A 16,439-nucleotide genomic window follows, 5' to 3' on the forward strand; every position below is an offset into this window, starting at 1 on the left:
GGATAATTAGAGAAATTTTATTTAAGGCACTAAATATATCATACCAATATTGCTTAAGAAATCTAATGTGTTACACTCTTTATTCACATGGTCATTTATTTATTTATTTTTTACCTAACAAATATTAATTATTACCCTCTTCTATGTACCTATTATAGTGGGAGAGAAAGGAACATAAATAATAGCAGAACAAGGAGGTTTTGCTTAAAAAGCATATAGTTTAGTGTGCCACATGTTAAACAGAAACATGCCAATGTAGAATTATGCTCAATATTTTTCGGAGCATAAAGCAGGGGTCTCCTAATTCTGCTTGTGCAGTGGAGGATAGAGAGTTAAAGAGAAAGTGATATTTGATCTATGACTTGAGGGTTGCGTATAAGTTTGTTCTTCAGGTAAATTGAGTTTATGGGTAGAATAGTCAGGGAGGGAGAGATTAAAATGAACTGGAAACTTTCTAGACAGCGGGATAAGCATATGGAGGTAAAAAATAAACCGACATATACAGCTACCTGAAAATAAGAGCACATGGCTGAGATTCAGCCATGTGTGCAAGAGATGAGATTTTATACCATAAGGAGTCACATAAGCCATCTGTAAAGCAAAGAGATAACACTAGCAGATCTGAGTCACCCCTTCCCTACTTGAGGTTAATTTAATTGAGACACCAATTTTTCTCTAGGACAATAACCAATTCAGTGCTATGATAACTTGAGATAAGGAAAGCATAAAAAGTGAACTCCACATTTATCTTAGCTTTTTTTCTGGGTGTGTTTTCCAAAGGTGCACAGGAAAATGGAATACAAGCAGAAATGCCTATATTGCTGCACGAATGAAATGGAGATTGGAAACCAAGACAGCCAGCGCAACTAAATTTTGGAGACAGGATATGAGAAAGGTAGAAATTGCATATAAGGATTCTCCGAAAGCTATATAAAAAATTTCCCTGGTGTCCTTGGCTATACATATTCAAGGCAAAACTTTGGGATGCCTAAGACAGAACAGATGCTGGGAATCTAAAGAGCCAAATGGAAATGTCAGTGTTTTCACAGTGCTGAAATATTTTGGTGTATGAACCCAGCCAGAGAGAACACTGAAGATTCTGACTATTCAGCTGAGATTGTGAAAGGCACTAGGAGAAAGATCAAATAGAAAAAAATCTGCCTTAATGGGCCTATAATCCAGTTTCAATACGATCAAGGTGATCCATGAGAATTAGACTGCACAATAGAGCAAATATCAATACTCTTCAGAAGACACCATAATCCACATTCTCAGGGCATATTATCCACAATGTTCAGTATAAACGAAAAATCTCTAGACATGTTAGGAGATAAAATAGTCTAGTGATATTCAGGTGGCGACACTGTCAATATAGCATAAAGGAACGCTTGAAAATAATCCAGATATTACAGCAAGCACAGCATCAAAACAATGAGGACTAACCTGTGAAACAGGGAAAACAGTTGACAAAATCATGTCAATAAGATGAGCTAAGACCAGGCTGGTATTAGCAAACAGAAAATGGGATTAGAACAATTGGAAACCACTTATTAGAAAATATCCTATCTGAAGCATAGAGAGGAAAAAATAATGGAAAAGAGAGACAGCATAAGAGAAATGCATATGATAAACAAAAATGAACCATCATGCAACCAAGGTTATAGAAGTAGAAGAGAGTGGGAGAATGGAACAGAAGTAATTTTTTTAAAAAAATATGTTTATTTATTTTTGAGAGAGACAGAGAGACAGAGCACAAGTGGGGAAGGGGCAGAGAGAGGGAGACAGAATCTGAAGCTGGCTCCAGGCTCTGATCTGTCAGCACAAAGCCTGAGGCAGGGCTCGAACTCACGAACTGTGAGATTATGACCTGAGCCGAAATCAATGCTTAACCAACTGAGCCACCCAGGTGCCCCCAGAAGTCATTTTTAGAAGAAATATTGGGCATTAATTTTCCAAATACAAAAAGATACATCAAACCACACATTCAAAAATGTGAATAAATAAACCAGAAGAAGAAACACAGAGAAAACTACAACTTGGAAAGTCATAAGCAAATTTAGAGAATGAAATGTAAAGAGTAAATTATAAAATCAGGCAGAGAAAAAAATATTATCTTTCATAATCAATAAGAAATATATAGAAACTTTGTCTCAGCAGAAGACAAAGAAATGCTATCTATAAAGTGATGAAAGAAAATAGAACAGTTAACAAGTAATTCTATATCCAGCAAAAGTATCCTTCAAAATGAAGATGATATAAAAATAGTCTCAGCAGGGGTACCTGAATGGCTCAGTCGGTTGTATCTGAATTTGTCTCAGGTCATGATCTCACGGCTGGTGAGTTCAATCCCCAAGTTAGGGTCTGTGCTAACAGCTCGGAGCCTGGACCCTGCTTCAGATTCTGTACAATGTCTTAATGCTTTGTAAACATGTAAAATTAAAATACATAACTATGACTGCACAAAAAGTGGGCACAGGAAATAAAGTTATTCCACTATCATTATTTTTGTATTGTTTCATATGCTATAGAAATACTAATTTGTTGTCTCTCATAATAAAACATGTATTGTCGTCTCCAATACATTTTCAACTTCTAAGATAACCAGCAGAGGATAGTGATAATGACACAGCAAAAAACTAGTAGAAGACAGAAAAATGAAATAATTGACATTTACAAAATATCTAATATAAAGAATGACAAGAAAAGAAGAATAAAGGAGAAAGTAACAGGGATGTCTGGGTGGCTATGTGGGTTTAGCGTCTGACTCTTGGTTCGGCTCAGGTGGTGATCTCACAGTTGGTGAGTTCGAGGGCCACTCAGGCCCTGCACTGACAGTGCGAAGCCTGCTTGGGATTCTCTCTCTCTCCCTCTCTCTCTGCCCCGCTTCTGCTCGCTCATGATCTATCTCTCTCAACATACATAAATAAACTTAAAAAAGGGAGAAAGTAACAAAACAAAGAGCCATATGATAGATGTAAACCCAACTATGTGAGCAATCATATTATAAGTGAATTATCTAAACATGCCAATTAAAACACAAATATTATGGGGCACCTGGGTGGCTCAGTCGGTTAAGCGTCTGACTTCGGCTAAGGTCATGATCTCACAGTTCGTGAGTTCGAGCCCCACGTTGGGCTCTGTGCTGACAGCTCAGAGCCTGGAGCCTGCTTCACATTCTGTGTCTCCCTCTCTCTCTGCCTCTCCCCTACTTGTGCGCGCGCTCTCTCTCTCTCTCTCAAAAATAAATAAAATGTAAAAAAGAATAAAACACAAAACACAAATATTATGAGACAGGATTTGAAAACAGATAACTCAAAATGTTTTAAAGACATACACACATTTAATGTATTTAATTATATATGAAGCTGACAGATCCAGAGTCATTCCCTATTCTAAGCATGTGTAATATACAAAGCAGGAATCTAACACTGATGACATTACTAATGCAATTGTTTTACCACGCTTTTCTCAGCCATAAGTCAGGAGATGTGCTCTCCTGTGGCACATTGCATAGGTTCAGGACATACAATTTATATTTCCTCCTTTGTCTTTCTCTATAAACACGTTGGTAGATTCTCTTTTCTCTACATGCAAGAAAGTGATTTTTCTCCATTATCTTGTCCTTGCCACGTTTTCACATGTTAATATTCCATGACCAGGTTTTGTCAACATTAGCTGTCAGTGTTAGTCTAGTATCTCAAAGTGAAAAAAACCAAACAGACATCTGAGACTTCAGCTGTGAGTGAACAGATACAAACCAATGCTAATGTGGGCCTGGAAGTCAAACAGACACCATCAAATAAGATGATACCTGTAGGCCACTGGAACCAGAATTCCTAAAATGACCAGAGCCTTCTCCCCAGTGATGCACTTCCATGTGTTTTAAAAGCAAAAATTCCAAATTTGACACCAGCGACATAAACCTAGTTCTCTATAGCAATGTCATTGTCTCCTTTGGTCCTCACAGAGCTCCTATGACTATTGCCTCGTTTGTTGGGCGAAAACAGGCTGTGAGACATGAGTAGCTTGCTCAAATTCACACCTTTAGTACACAGAAAACTTGGAATTATTATCGAAATTATTAAAGCCATTTCTCTGAAAGATGGAAGACACAGCAAAAATCAGACAAATGTGCTCAGAACGTGTAATCTGATGTTTTCGTGTATGGCACACTAGAAATAACAAGTATCAGAAAAAAACAAATTTGGGTTCAATCACAACTGTGCCACCTGCTGGTTATGTGATTTGGCCATTATACTTGACCATTTCTGAGCCTACATGTAAGATGAGAAAACTCAGGCATGCTTTTTTATATTACTGTGGACTTGCAATGAGGTAAATTTAAGAAGTCCCTAATGGAATAACCATCATAGTTGGTCTTCAAGCTATGGCAGTTTCACTGTTAAAAAACAAGACCAATTATACTTAAAACACAAGTACAGTCTAGTACTTCTGTGTATATTTTTCATTTTAAGACCTAAAATTAATACATAGGTATTAAAATATTAATCTCAACAACACAGAATTGTTGACTAATGTTACATTTCCTTTTGTGGTGTGTTTATAATAGTTGTTAATCTACTTTTGCTTGTTAAATTATTTTGCTGTATAAAGTTAATCATACTTTACAGATAATGAAGTGATTGCAGAGGGCTCTTTCTTTTAGTAAAAAAAACAAAAAAAAAAAAAACAAAAAAAACTGAGGTCTTATATATTAACTGATTGGCTAAATTAAAAATCTGACAGCACCCTTCATGAGCCAAACCATATGCCAGGCAGGTAATGATATATGTGTTGGTGATGTCACAGTGTGTAAATAAGGAAAGTTTTTAGCCTCTAAGGAACTTACAGTCTGATGGCTGAAGGTGGACCTGTCAACAGCAAATACAAAACACAGAAATAAATATATGCCCACTAGTGATATCTGAAGAGGGGCGTACAAGAAGGAGGCCTTCACTGAAGGAAGGACACTTTCACAGAGGTGAAATTGAAAAAAAAAAAAACAAAAAAAACAGAGAACAGAAAGATTTTCTCGCAGAAGGAATAATGTATGAGAAATATGAAAAACAGGCAAACAAAACATGATATACTCAAGAAAGTATGGAAAATTCCATTTACCTTGAGTACTGCATATTGGGGTGGGAAGGACCGGAATCTAAAGTCTTATGAGATCTCTAGACGTCACGCACTTAAACCTCCTGAACATAACCAGGGGCTGAATTTGTAAGCCCATTCTCAAATCAGCTCCTGAGTCCGTGATTATTATCTGACCATTCTGCTTATTGGAATCACAAGGGGAGCTACTGAAATTGCCAGGGTTTGGGCTTTACCCTAGAACAACTGAATCAGAATCTCAGGAAGAGAAGTCTACACTCACCTGATTCTCATGCGTGACCAGGTCCAGGAACCACTGAGCTAGTTACTCCAACCAGGGTAAGATGCTAATAGATAGTACATTAGAGTCAAAAAGTCTTTCCTGTTTATTGGTTTAAGAAGAAACCGTCTCAAGGTCATTTTCAGTCTTCAGGGTTCTAAGGTATTCTTTTGGTTTCTTAGGAGAAAAAACTCAGACATTCTACTTTGGTATTTCGGTGTTTCTAGCAAAGTACTGTGTGTGTGAAGGTATTCTTTAAGTCTGCTTATTTATGAAGATGATGTTAAAGTCACTGTTTAACTCAGAGCTTTCGATCTTTTATTGGGTCTTGGCTGTGCACTTAAGATATATATATATGTCTTTTTTAAGTATATTAATTATAATTTTTGTGCAATTTGTTCAACTCATGTGTATTACAATCACATTATAATACAATGTGTTGATCTATTGTACATTATAAAACATACAATGTAACAATTTGCCGTGATGAAATAGAGAACAATTTAACAATATTTTAAAATTAAAACCTCCAAATGAAAAATAAAAGGACTGTATAAATTAGACTTTTAGATTTTAATATAAATTAGATTTTTATCTTCAAAAGACTTGGTAAAAAACAAAAGGACTATCATTAGCTGGAAGCTTTGCAAGGCATTTACATTAAGGCATGGATGGAAGTACCTTTACAAACCACCTACCAGAGGTGCCTAGGTGGCTCAGTCGGTTAAGTGTCCAACTTTGGCTCAGGTCATGATCTCACAGCTTGTGAGTTTGGGCCCCGAAGCAGGCTCTATGTTGACAGCTCAGCGTCTGGAACCTGCTTCAGATTCTGTGTCTCCCTCTCCCCCCCCCCCCCCCCTTAAAACACCCGTCTGCTCACATTCTTTCTCCCTCTCTCTCTCAAAAAATTAAAATAAAGAGTTAAAAAAAATTTATAAACCACTTACTAGAAATTGCTGTTTACTAAATCGAAGCATGGCACACACTGAGAAGTAACCATTAGCTTACTTATTGGGAAACATTTTTCTTTCTTTAATATTCCATAATTTCTGCTATTTGCATGTGCAGATTATTACAAAGCTCTTTGATTTAAGGGTCGATATTTCTAGGATTTAAATTGTAAATACCAGGCTTTTCAATATCCAAGTCTCTCAATTCATATTTTTCTTGTGAAATTTTGTGATGCAAATGGCATTACTTTTTGTTCTTCCATTTGTTAATACACTAAACCTAAACAGAGAACCTATATTACTCAGAAAACTGAACACAGATATGTTATTTCACTCCTTCCCAACTACAACAACAAAAAACCAAAACAAGCAAATAAACAAACCAAAGATATTCCACGGGAGGGAATCGCAGACAAGGAGAAGATAGTAAATCAATTTCAGAAGCTTGAAAGCAGATGAAGAAGTGTTTTACCAAGAAAAACAAATCTAAAATTTTCAATTGTAAAAGCTTATATAAACTTTATAAAAAGAAAATGTCCATAAATATGAAATAGAAAAGTGTGTTTAGTAGCCTTTGAAACAATGTTTATCAATAGATTTGTAGAAATGCCCACAATATATTATTAAGTAGAAAAGCAAGATGAAGAAACGTGAATCAAATGTGCTGTTTATTTTTAATTATAACACTAAAGGTAACATATAAACAACATAGGTCATAGGGAGAGAGCGATAAATAGAGAAAAAGACATAGATACAGAGAGACGAAGACGGATACATAGGTACAGATAATAGATTTTTAAATATGATTACATAAGGTATGAAAAATTTTACAAGAATTTGTTAATGTCAGTACCTACACTGAGAGAAGGGGTAGTCAAAGCAGAAAGCAACATGAATGGGACAAAAAAAGAGGAAAAAAAGTATTAAAATGAAAATTTTAAGGTATCCGTAATAAAAATAATACACAAGATATGATCCCGTTAATTAAAAATTAATTGTGTGAGTGATTTCAGTTGCATGCTAAGTGATAACAATAGAAATTTTATTTGTGTGTATTCAAGAGATTTTATTCTCTGGCTTTTAAGATAAACATAGTGTTTATGTACAAGTTTATAACAAAACTATTTTAACTAAAAATAAAATAAGTGACAGTGTTTTTATTAAACTTTAATTTTGTTGGAAACTTACATAGAACACATAACATACCATTTACTGGCAAACTACTCTGTGCTTTCCCATGTGCTAAAAAGATGCAAAGATGAATAAAACCCTAGGGTTTTTAAAAATACATCTTCCTTTAATGTAGGTGTCAGTGTAATTTTTGTTATAACATGTTCTTTTTAGAATAGTTATCTGACTAACATCATCTGGAAAAGCGTTTGTAAGTATTTCCAAAGATTTACCCATGAGCCAGAAAAATAATCTTTAAAGTATGTTTAATACTTATAAATCATTTATAAATTGGAATGTTTTTCCTAACCTAGTTCCTTACTAGAACTTATGCTAAATCTAGATACGTGTTTCTTACATATTATATTAAAAAATCTCTTTGGCAAGGATAAACATCTTAGATAGAATTCTATACTGTGTAGAAACTTTGAGGATGAGAAATACATCTAGAGGATACACAATATTCCAGTTAGCTTTGCCCATTAGTGCCTGAGTTGTCATGCACTGTGTGGTCAGCAGGCAATTGAAGGAGGCTGTACAATAAGTATAGTGCTTAGAAGGATGCGCATGAAACTTAAAGAGAATTGGTCTCTACTCTAGGTTCTAACAACTGCCTAGGCAAATGGATTTTGAGGAATAACTTTCCTGGCCATCAGTTTTCTTGCACTATATCAAGAAAAACCAAAATCCATCTGGTAGAGTTGTTTAAAGACATTTATAAAAAGGGTGCAGTTAATGCAAGTATACAATAAATTATAGTGTTGTTATTCCTAAAATTAGTGGTATCATTATTACTAGTGATAGCAGTAGCAGATGTAATGTTGGTCACAATAGTATTAACATAATAAGTTTAACCATAATTGGGTTTTTGAAAAAAAATGGTGGAGGACTTGTATAAGCCACCTATGTTGTGCATGGCTTATAGATATCCAAGGACAGACTTCAAGGATACTGTGAAGTTCTTAAACTTTCATCTTCTGAGTCAGGTCTGGAATATGTCAAGATTCTCTGAACTATGAAGAAAGAACAAAGAGCAACTAAAACAGTAACTCTGACTCTCAAATTCTACTTCAGCTGCATTATTTGCTGTATATGGATCACTCCATGACCCCAGAGTCTGCCCCTGGTCCATATTTTGTTGCCACAGACATAATATAAATCTTTTTCTTTATCATTTTTTCAACATTCTCTAGCAGAAGTGTTACTTTCTAGAGGCAATGCATATATAGTCATCGAGTGAGAACTGAACCAGAGGGTAAGCAATGGAGTAGTTTTGATAATTGCCCTTAGGATCAAACATGAATGGGCAGAGAAGTAAGAATCTCAGAGGAGAGACAAACATTAAAAATGATGTGGGGCTGATGGATGAGAAGTCCTGAAAGGGAGGTAGAATTTCTGGCATCAAGGCAACAGAGAGAGTGACTTGGAAGTACAAGTTTGAATACCAAAATTGGGATTTTTGAAAAAAAATATACGCATATCATTTTTGATAGTAACAAGTCTAGGTATTAAGTTTTAAGTTAGGAGCAAACACCAGGTACAAGGTAAGGTTTACCCAGGAAAAAACAATCTTACAGTGAGAAAAATCAATATAATCTTGCTATGGTCTGACTATTTGTGTTTTCCCATAATTCATATGTTGATATCCTAATGCCCAAGATAATGCTGTCAGGACGTAGGGCCTTTAGGCAGTGATTATTAGGTCATGAAGGTGGAGCCCTAATCAAAAAGAAGAGTGCCTTTGTAAAAAGAACAGAGATTGATCCCTCACCCCTTCCACCACATGAAGATATAGCAAAAAGATGCAAAGCAAGCTCTCTCCAGACACCAAATCTACTGACACCTTAGTCTTGAACTTCCAGCCTCCAGAACTGTAAGAAACAAATTTATGTTGTTTATAAACCACCGAGACAATAGTATTTTGTTGCAACAATCCAAAGCGGCTGAGACAAATCTTTTTATTGCCTTGGCTTTCTCCATCTCACAGAGAGGGTTGTTTGATTTGGGAACCCTAGGTAATCATTCAAAAGAGAATCCATGTCCCAGGAGGGGCCTGTGGGGCACCAGGTCCTTTGATTTTTCTGGTTGAGATAGGCCACATGGATGAAAAGATCATTCTCTCTCCTCTGATTTTGTCCTCTACTGACATCCATTTACCAATCATAAAAGGCAAATAGAAATCTAATAGCCTTTCATCTGGATCCAGTTTTGTTTTACTGAGTCAACTCATTGCTATTCTACCCTGAGGCACAGAATGAGAAGAGCTATCAGGGTTCCACAGGTTTTTTCTCTTCTAGATAGGGTATGATGATAAGGCTACAGCTGAAAAGGAGAGGAGGAAATAATCATTGGAAATGGAAAAATCAAGAGGAGTCAAAGTGTTGTGTAAATCAGGTAAGTGGTTGCTTAATTTAAGAATGATGAGAGGGGTTCTCAGGCAGTTAAGCGTCTGACTCTTGATATTGGCTCAGTTCATGATCCCACAGTTCTTGAGATTGCACACCACATCAGATTGTATGCTGAAAGTGCTGAACCTACTTGGGATTCTCTCTCCTTTCTCTGCTCCTCCTCCACTTGTGCTCATTCTCTTTCTCTCTCTCTCTCTCTCCCAAATAAGTAACTAAACATTAAAAAAAAAAAAGAATGATGAGAGTAGTGGCTAAAAATCAAAACAACAGCAACAACAACATAATAACGGAGGAGGAGGAAGCAAAGGAATGGTAGAAGAAGGAGAGGAAGAGGAAGAAGAAAAAGTGAGACACCTGGGTGGCCCAGTCAGTTAAGCATCTGACCTCGGCTCAAGTCATGATCTCACCATTCCTGAGTTCAAGCCCCGTGTCGGGCTCTGTGCTGACAGCGCAGAGCCTGGAGCCTGTTTCAGATTCTGTGTCTCCCTCTCTGTCTCTTCTCTCCCCCACCCATGCTCTCTTTCTCTCTCTCTCTCTCAAAAATAAATACACATGAAAAAAATTCTAAAGAAAAAGGAGAGCAGGAGAAACTAAACCAAGTAGTATACTCAGCTTCAATGAATGAGTAATAATCATCTCACTTTTAACTGATTTCAACAAGGAGAGTTAGGCATGATAAAATCTATGGCATGTATGGGTAAAGAGGTGAGGAAGAATGGTCTAGCAGTGACAAGCAAGGAGACAATTCATCAATTCATTCTAACTCTAGGTCCTATGGTACATGGACTATGGGAGAAATATCTCTCATGTGAGAAATATGAAACAGAAAAGAATCTTCAGACAATAGCTATCTTTGAGTTAGAGCTGGGAATTGAAAGGAATGTCCAAAGCAAAGGCTCAGGACACAATTTTCTGATGTTAAAACAGATTCACCAGTGGGTATAACTGGTCTGAGGGAATTTTGATGAGATGTGGGGAGATCTCAAAGCACATTGTGATGAGAATCATGAGGAAATGGCAGGGAAACTTCAACTTAGAGAGGACATGATGTAAGGAGGAACGTGAGCAGTGACCAGACTAATATTGACAGCGTGTTAGGCTAAAAGAGGGAATAATTCATAAATTTTGCTCCATCCTGATTACAGTTTAATCTCTAGATTATAGAAGCAAATTCTTGGTTTCAAGGTCTTGTGGGGGTTAGTCTTAACAGTGGCAGGCAACAGATGTTCTACAAAGATTTGAGCTGGGAAGAGGTGAGCAGTTCTCAGCTGTTGGTTTTAAATTCCAGGGTGGTCTTAAGAATGGTGTCATAGCCCAGGACACTTCTCACAGTTGTCCCAGTTCAATACCATGTCTTCATGGTCCTCTCTGAACACTGAAGGGCTAATTGTGTGCTCAACAACTCACTTTAGCATAAAATTCATTTTATTCATTAATTCATCTTGTTATTTTCCATTTCAGTGCAAGATAAACTAGCATTATGACTACTTGACTTTTTCAATATTTCTTTCTCAACAGTCTAAAATTACTAAAATTGAAAAGGAAAATATTTGGAGTTGTCTACGTGCCAGGGTAAATAGGTTCCAGTACCAATTCTAATGTGGAGGCAGGGAGATTCACCACACCAACATGTAATTCTTGGGACACCAGTTGGTTGTCCTATAATTTAACTTAATTATGACACTATCTATCTGAAAGTTGCATCATATTCCACAGGTTAAGGGTTCAGTTCCACAAGATTGCCTCGTTCCTCCCCCATTCCTTTCAGATGCAAGTAACAAATTCAGGCTCTAACCTTTGCTTCTGACCAAGCCGCTTCCTCTTGTTCAGAAATAAGGCCCCACCTTAGGTTCAAGGGCTCAGGGAACTGAGACTAACATTTTATTTTCTAGATCACCAGTTTTTTATAAAAGGATATAACTCAAGAAGAGACAGATGGAAGAGATACAGAAGGCATGGAACCCATGACCCATCCCAATGTGCCACTCTCCCAAATCTCTAGGTGTTCCCTAACCCAGAAGCTCTCTGAACCCTGCCTGTGCTTTTGGGTTTTATGGAGACTTCTTTACATAGGCAGGACTGATAAAGTCATTGCTCATTGGCGATTGATTCAACCTCTACCCCCACCCCTCTCCCAAGAAATCAAGGGTGTAGGACTAAAAGTTCTAACCTTCTAATCACATGGTTGGTTCTCCTGGCAACCAGCCCCCATCCTTTGTGGTGTTAGAAAAGTCATCTAATTAACATAACAAAAGACAACTTTATGCTCTCATCACTTTGGAAATTTCAAAGGTTTTAGGAGCTCTGCGCCAGAAATATGGATGAAGACTAAATATTTATGTTTTATAATGAATCACAATATCACAAGGATAAAGAGTTGCTTTGAACAGCATTAAATAGGTGGAGCCCTTGAGTATGGAGATGCATTACATTCAAATAAAAAGAAAATAAAAAAAATTCAAAGACATGTTTTCTTTTTTGTTTTGTTTGTTTTGTTTTCATATGGGACATTTGTTGCTGGTTGAAATGGGGAGAACCTGGGCCCTGAGGCCTTAACCCAGCCATCCCTAGGATGTCACCAGAGACTCTTGCTCTTGTCAGGAGAAAGAATTCAAGGACAGACACAACATGGGGGAGACTGACAAGGGCGGGAAAGTTTATTAAAGCAAAAGTACACTTTCCAGATGTGAAAGCACGTGAGCTTGAGAGACAGAGAGACAGAGAGAGAGCTGCATCCCAGGGATTCAGGTTTGTATCTTTTATCCACAGTTATTAACAAAGGGTGGAATCTGCCTTACTTGAGGCCGGGATTCCTTGGAAGGAGGTTTCCATACTTTTTCTTCCTTATTTGGTTAGGGGTTTCCTGTTTCCTGTCATGGCCTCGTGGGCCTGTCTGGTTTCATCCAGCCTCTTGTGGTCCTGTTTTGGACTGATGCCAGGACAGGCCTTGGACTTTCCCTGATAGCTGGCCATGCCTTGCTCTTTGCTAGCCTCATTAATTGGCTCTTCTGACACATTTACAATACCAAACGATTAAGAAAAGTTAGCTTATGCTAAAATAATCTTGGAAAGAATAATTCAAATAATATTTTACATTTACTGTTAATGATTTTGATGTGTGAGTATATCAGAAGGGAAAATATACTCCTACTATAAATAATAAGAATAATATTTTTGTGCAAACCTGTTGCTAAATATTCATAAACATTATTTTAAGAATTAAAATGTTTTATTTAATACAGATTTCTACTTCTACATGAAAATTTACAAGTAGCTATACATACGATACAAAATAATTTTCCAAAATTCCATGGTTTATTTAGGCCCTCTGTTTTCAAATGCTTCATAATCATTATGAAAAAGAAGAAAAGAGCAGAAGATTCCTGATAGCACAACCATAACCATTTTTTTAATGTGGTAAAAATGCTCCCTCCCCACTTTCTCTAGAAGTAGTAAAAATAACTTCAAATCAGGTAACAATAGAATGCTTGTTGGATTGTAGTTTCAGACAAAACAGGTTTTTTCTTACAGTTGGGTTTGAAATGAAATCTATTCAACTTTAGGGATTTAAAGCTTGTATTTGTGAATATTTATGTTAAACTATGATAAAATATTTTGTTTGGTTCTTTTTCCCACTTTACATATACTACTTTATCTCAGAATTAACAAAGAGACTTCTATAATATACACTTTTATTTAAAGTAACAAGTAGAGCTGGAAGAAATGAGTATAAGAGTGTGTGAATTTTATATTAAATATCTTTGCCTCAAGAAAACACTCTTAGCCTCCATGAAGAATTCACTAAGCTGTTCTTAACCACTTGGATCCATCTAGCCCTGGATAATATGCATAAAGCTTTATTTCTGTTTTCTGTTCTTTCATTTGTAGATGAGCAAAATGAAGTCCGTTTTTTTTTTTTTTTTTTTTTGCCCATTTCCTACACTTGAAATTCACAATTATTTAAAAACCTTGTACTCCAAGTTCAATTACCATATATTAGTAGTGCCATGTTTTATTTTGGGATATGTAAAACTGTATTTTCTAAGTATTTGTTTCCCCTTTTAAGAAATGAACTTCCATAGTGCACATGCCACAAATAGGCGGCTCTATAATCTATACTTTATAGATAAATGTCACTGTTGGGGTGGGAGGTGGCAATTTTATTTTTATTTTCTATTGTCAGTTTTCCTTTGAAGCATCAAATAGGATATTGATATTTTTTGGCACTTAAGCTATTTACTTATTGTGACTTAACGAGCCGTTATAAAGTGAGCCATATTCCCACCGTGCATTTCATACAACTATTACTAGAACTTCTTTTCAGAAGGATTTATCTACTAATCAATATCCTTCTTATTGTGCCATTTCCAGAAGTACTAAAGAGACTTCTCTTCTGAAACAGGGTTTGACTCTCTCGTGTTTTACTCTCTCTAATAATGTACAGTGTATAACAGTGAATCTAACAGGTGGACCATGTAAGTTCTTGTGATGTGTCTATGGTCACAATTAATTTTGACCTTTCTGGACAAGGTGAACCTCCCCCCCCCCCCCAATTGCATTATCAAATAAAAAGCAGGGTTGCAGAAATTTGAAATTGTATTTGAAATCATTCCCTTGCTTAAAAAGAACACATTAGGACGTCAGTTATTAGATGTTTTTAAATCGCTGTTTTTGAAAGGTTATTTTAGTTTATAAACTCAGTGACAGATAACAATTCATGATCAATGATAAATGCGATCTGGATTCTTTCTCTTCATTTTCGTAAACTTGAAATTGTGGTACTGAACTGAAATAGGTAGTCGTGAATTCTGCAGGGACTGTAGCCAAAATTTCTTTTGAGCAGAAGCATTCTCCATGGGATACATGTTTTCCATAGATGATTTACAGGTTACAGACACGCTGTGACCTCTCTCCCAATTGCAAACAGATTAAGCAGGGCTGATTAACCGAGACTAAAAACACTGGGTTATTTTCTCCGGTGGGGGTCTTTGACAAAGCCCTCCTCTCTGAACCCTCCGACTTCATTCGCTTGCAAATCGCTGTGCCTGAACAGGTCTTCCTCCCCCAGCCCCAACCCTTGAGCCCTGCAGCGCCATCAGCGGCAATATCTTCCTACGTGAGGGACGTCTCTTATTAATCAGAAACGCTGAATGGAAACCAATCAGACAGAGAGTTTCTTTGGCTTCAGCTTCCTGCCTGTCTGAGTTAAAAGTGATGCTCGGAGAGGGAGGCACACTGAGATGCATGAAGCTTCAGCTGTGAAGATACTATAAAAAGAGAAGAGTAGGAACGAGACAGAAGCAACACCGGAATTGTCAGTGCCGAGCAGGGCTAAACTCAGTTCCGCTACTAACCAAGGTAAATGCTATTTACTTTACCTGACTATACAATCTATTCAGTTTTTGCTTTCTTATACTGAAGTAGTACAAATACTGCTTTTCTCCTAGTTGCTTTATTTTGCACTCTCTCTCTCTCTCCTTCCCTCAACATTTGTTGGGAAGCAGGTAAGAATTTATTTTGTAGTATTTGAATAAGATATTAAGATGCTCAGTGAAAAAAACTAGCAATGCTTGCTTCATATTTTACTTTTACAAAACAGATACCTATCTAAGCTCTTTTCATCGTGCTAAAATTTGCACATGGAGCATTATTATAAAAATAAAACTAAACTTCACATTGCGTTTGTTGATTTGGAGGGGTGTTGAATTACTCACATTAATGTGTTTATGTATGCTATTATTATATTAATTTGAAATGGTCTCCTGGCTTTCTCATAACTTTTGGTTCCAAAATGTGAGTCAGAACTGTCAAAAATAAAGGCATCTTTATTCATCATTGAATAAATAATTTCTTTAGTTTTAATATTAAAATAAAATAATATATAAACAGTACAAATAACACACGTAGAGATGGACAGACATAGGCTGTCAGGATTAAGGTGATCACTATACCTCGCAAAGAAGATTTCTCCACATATTTATGGCTCTCACTCAAGTCAACATTCTGAATGTGCACCTCTGTTGGCTATAATTGCTCTCCATTATCACAGGCAAATGTATCTTAATAGAGTAAAGATTGGATGAAAATCACAGAAGGGAGAGCATCAAAGGCAAAATTGGCATGTTTTTTTTGAAATGATATGGAAAATGCAATGATTTGATCAAGCATTGTTTTATTTTTCTTTGCATACTCAACATAACCATTCATATCAATTAAATTCTTAAGCACATTAATTTCAAAAAAAGCGTGATGAATTTCAACTACAAGGTTGTCAGCATTCTATAGTATTGACACTTAGATACTGGTAACAGTGTGTGTTCTCAGAATCTAATTTGAAAACCAAAGGTGCACTAAAAGAAAGGTGATCACCTGTAGTAAGTAGCTAAGTTCACATTTATTTGTATGATCAACTTTTGATGAGAATGTAGTGGACTATAGATCTGAGGAGAAATTGGAGGTCTTTTCTGAAGATCTGTTGTCATTTAATATTTTATGTTATAGACCTATGAGATTACTAATAATAAAGATATTTTTCCA

The 16,439-nt window shown here is 36.3% G+C and overlaps 1 protein-coding gene across 1 annotated transcript in view; it reads left to right on the forward strand.

The window, feature by feature from the left end:
• The window catches only part of CDH9 (cadherin 9), a 169,248-nt gene that overhangs the window by 18,280 nt on the left and 134,529 nt on the right, over window positions 1-16,439 (forward strand). The window contains exon 2 of the mRNA XM_042952802.1: window positions 781-895. The gene's annotated coding sequence lies outside the window, so the exon portion shown is untranslated. The remainder of the gene's footprint in view (window positions 1-780; window positions 896-16,439) is intronic.

The sequence above is a fragment of the Panthera leo genome, chromosome A1 (assembly GCF_018350215.1).
Source record: "Panthera leo isolate Ple1 chromosome A1, P.leo_Ple1_pat1.1, whole genome shotgun sequence".
In the NCBI taxonomy this organism is placed as follows: Eukaryota; Metazoa; Chordata; class Mammalia; order Carnivora; family Felidae; genus Panthera; species Panthera leo.